Raw genomic sequence first — 4,423 nt, 5'->3', positions numbered from 1 at the left:
TAATAACTTTCATGTAAATTTATGATAATTTTATGCATCACAAACTTAATATCTTACGTTTAAACACCATGATATCTTTCATCCAATGGAAAATATTTTTGAACATATGACCGGTAATTTCTGCGTTGAATTATCATATTGTTCCATGCTTTAACCTTCTCGTATTGTAGTTACCAGCCTTATCACGGTATAGTTATCATCTTACTCATACTATATTTATCACGCTGGTTATGCCGAAGTTATCAAGATATTTTTATTTTATTTTTTCTAATATGACAGAAATAGGAAAGATTCAAATAACATTCCTTATCTACAATAAGCAACAACAAAAGGTGGCTTAGTTAGTTATTAGGCTCAATAACTATTGCATAGCCGTAGGTTCGAATCCTTTTTTAAGAAATTTTATTTTATTTTTATATTATGCAGCGAAAAACGAGAAAACACCAGTAACAATTCATTATTGTTTTTGAAAGAAGGAAAAAAATGAGCACAAGCGAGCATGGGATTGATAGCGATCAGATACAGATACAATAGAATCGTACGGATCTGTTGCTAACTACCGACCAACTAAAAGTTAGCATACTTTTTTAAAGGTGATAGTTTTTTTAGGTAGATCGAATTGTGGTAGTTTTTGTTAAATACTCGGACAGCACACACGCGCGCGGGGCGCGTCGATGGATGGATGGACCGGGCGACTGACGCATTTACGGCGGTGGCAGCAGGGCAAAGATTCCCGGCATTAAACCACCCCCGCCTGCATCCGCAACCGCAGCTCGCTATCTTCTAGCACGGACCCCGCCTCCCCCCCCCCCCCCCCCCCCAACCACCACCATCGACCTCCTCCACCGTGCACCTGCATGCAGCCAGGGCGCAACGAGGGACCATCACCAGTTCACCACCATCACGCCGTGATGCCGGCCCGTCCTGGCAGCCGCAGCGCCCCCGCCTTTGTCTCTACGCACACGCAACAGTGTAGTACATCGCCGCAACGATTTCGACTTTCGACCGTGGCATGCATGCATGCATTCATGTGGCACGTACGTACGTACGCACACTGTGCGCGCGCGCTGCTGTTGACGACGGCCATGGCATGGCATGCATGGCGCGGCCGGTCGGGGCTAGCTCTACGTACGCGCACGTATGAGTGCCACTCCCTCGCTTGCGCGCACTGTTGCTGCCTGTAATTGGTTGCTTCCCGCCAGTTACCGGTTGCACGCGTACGTACGTACGTACGTACGTACGTACTGCCTGTTTTCGTATAAAGCGGCAGGCAGGCAGCGGCGCCGGTGTGTGTTAAATACGGTACGTATCAACCTGCACATCGGTCGTTGCGTGCAGTACGTACGTATACGACTCTGTCTACCCTAATCGACTTCTTCGCCATCAGTTTTCGAGACCCTCGATCTTTATGTCGCTCTGCGACGGCACGTGCAACATAATTCACGGCGATCAAACCCACATGCCACTTCTGGAACATGTCTGAATAATTCATCGTTTGAATTGCCCGCCCAGCTGCTACCCGCGCGCGTGCCACGCCTCTTGATGCATCTGCCCAACAATTTCGAAATCTCCTATCTTTACTCGTGTCCTTCACGTAGATGCAACAGCACATGGCACACTGACACTACTGTATCCTGTCGTGCATTTTATTTCAGATGCAAACGTTTAGATATACATATGCACATGTATTCATCTTTATAAACACATGCATATACTTTATTTTAGTGAGCGCCTTCGAAACTAAGCGGACACACCGTTCCGAGATTGACGAAGGTGTCACATACATTCATAGTTGATAAAAATGTCTCCCTTCACTAAAAGCAAATCATGAAAAAACACATGACTAAGGACTAAAATAAATTTTTAAAAATACAAACATCAGTGTCTAAGTCTAATACAAAGTTGACATGACAAGAATCCAGCAAATGTAAAATACTCCCTCCGTATTTAAATATAAGTCTTTTAAGATATTTCACTAGGTGTCTACATACGAAGCAAAATGAATGAATCTATACTCTTAAATATGTCTATATACATTCGTATGTAGTCCATTAATGAAACCTCTACAAAGACTTATATTTAGGAACGGAGGGAGTAATAGTGACTAGCGATTGGTTGGTTACCGACCTTTCTTGTCAATCTCATGAAATGTTGCAAAAAGTTGGTAATTTCTGATTTTGCCAAATGTTGGCATCAAATCATTAGCCTCTATGCACGCACGCATTCTACTGTGGTAAATAAATGCCGTAACCATCGATATGTCACTCGGGAGTCGGGAGATCAATCAATCGAATTAAAGCCCACCACGCACCAGTTCGTCCTCATCCATCCATCCCTGATCTCCCTTCCCCGTCCAGCTCAGAAAAGAAAATAAAATAAAAATCCCATGGAGAAGAACTCGAGATTAAACACGCCGGTGCCACATTTATTCCTCCTCCCCGATGACATGGTAGCATGCCTCCCGCTCCTTCGTCTCCCCCATAACCTCGCACTTATGGCTAGCTAGCTTTCACGCACTCCATCAATGCTCACGTAATGAGAAACAAACGAACGCCATGCCCTTTCCTCCCTCCGCCATGGCCATGGCCATGGCCATGGACCTGCAGCTAGCTAGGTCAGTCCACCTATTCATGGTTGCTACTCTCTCTCTCGCTCTCGCTCTAGGCGATAGGAGCAATTCATATTGCTGGCCCGGCGTTGCACACAAAAACACCACACACATGCAGCGCGCAGGGCAGGGAATCTCAATTTATGTCGTTGCACCTACATATGCAGAGAGCGGGGATGTACTCCTCCTCCTCTCCTCTGCTCGGCTCGATATGCATGCTTGGTGCTAGAGGCTAGAGAGAGGGAGAGAGAGAGAGACAGCAGGGACGACAGAGAGAGGGCCGTGTTTCCATTAATGCTGCAGCCTGTCTTTACTCATTTGGTAGCCGGGGGTCTTGAATGCCCCTCCCACCCACACCCGCGCCACCGGAGCTGAGCTCGCTGCATAAAGCTGGACGCCTCCCCCCTCCCTCCACTCCATCGCCTCCCCTCTCTTCTACCTCCGTCTCTCCTCCTTGCGGGTTGATGGCCAGGAACTCCGACAAGAGGAGGATGCTGAAACGGTCACTATGATGTTGGCTCGACTCACTCAGACCACGCCGGAGGGAGCCATCTGCGGCGGCGGTTCTGATTGAGCCGTGCCAATATCTTAGTGCTCTTTCATGCACGCATGTGTTCGTCACTTCGTCCCTTGTCCGCGCGCGGTCGCCATACCTAGCTTAGCTCCTCCGCCATGGCGCCGGCCGGCGTACACGCGCCATCACCCACGTTGCAGGTATGGAGGTATCGGTCCGTTCAGTGCATGCATGCATCGTGCAGCATCCATGCAATGCGAAGGGGTTTTATCATCGGATCTTGTGGCTCCTCCAGGTTTGCCTTGTGTGTGTGAACTATGCATGCATGCATGCATGCGGCTTGATTCATCCTCTGTAGTCTGGAGCATCCACTTTTGCATGCATATGAGGTCGTGAGGCATTTGAGTTGCATGCGTATATGAGTTAGGTTGATAGAACTATTGCTCTGGTGCATCTTGTGCAAATTCCATGCATGCCATATGAACTAATAGGTGTTACTCCACTGATCTACAGGCAGGCTAACTACCAGGAAGGGTTGGACTAGGGCACAGAGAAATGCACAAGGTGCATCAAAGCTTCCAACGCTTGTGCATGCATGATCTGTCCACTGGAGGGCAAGGAGGTGGAGTATCCTGAACTGAAGATGCCAGCCCAGAGAAGTTCAGTTTCGAGGCCCTCCCTTCAGATGGTTGCAGTTTGAACGTACGTGGAGATGTAGTGTGTGTGTGTGTGTGTGAGAGAGAGAGAGACATGGTTACATGCGTACGTACATGCTCCAGTGTTTTGTACACGCACATTTTGTCTTTCAAAGAAGATGATACTAGTACTCCTGACTGTATTCCTAGACTGCGTTCCTGAGTGTAATCCCCACGCCTTCATGCAAAGCTGGCCAAATCTCTGTTGCAATCATTTATGTACCATTACATACTGCAAAACGTGTACTCCTCCTGTCAAACCTCTGCTTTAATTCCTTCCTCCCCTTAAAAATATCCATTTCTCCTTTAATTTTCAGAAGTAGGAGCACAAAGAAAATGGAATCAACTGTAATGCGCTATGTGCTCATCACGAGACGTGCAAATAGAGTAGTCCGGTGGATGGATGGGTCGATCTCCTCGTGTATTAATAACTGTGGAGCGTATTAACTAGGCAGGCAGCAGCTTCCAACTTGCACTGGTGCCACGATGAAATGCAAATAAATGCTCCAGCTCCTCTCCCTCCGTGCCGTGTATACTCTTTTCCCCTACTTTGTTGTATTCCCATTCAATTCGAAACCCTAAACCAAAGAAAGAACAAGAGGAGAG

At 47.4% G+C, this 4,423-nt stretch overlaps 1 long non-coding RNA gene across 1 annotated transcript; it reads left to right on the top strand.

The window, feature by feature from the left end:
• Positions 1-3,037: 3,037 nt before the first annotated feature.
• LOC123447278 lies at positions 3,038-3,948 on the top strand. The gene is made up of 2 exons (XR_006631490.1): positions 3,038-3,417; positions 3,636-3,948. It is a non-coding gene; the product is annotated as an uncharacterized LOC123447278 (long non-coding RNA).
• The last annotated feature ends 475 nt before the right edge of the window (positions 3,949-4,423 follow it).

Source organism: Hordeum vulgare, chromosome 4H (genome assembly GCF_904849725.1).
Source record: "Hordeum vulgare subsp. vulgare chromosome 4H, MorexV3_pseudomolecules_assembly, whole genome shotgun sequence".
Classification (NCBI taxonomy): Eukaryota; Viridiplantae; Streptophyta; class Magnoliopsida; order Poales; family Poaceae; genus Hordeum; species Hordeum vulgare.
The sequence above is the reverse complement of the archived record's forward strand: the minus strand, read 5'-3'. Positions and strand labels throughout refer to the sequence as shown.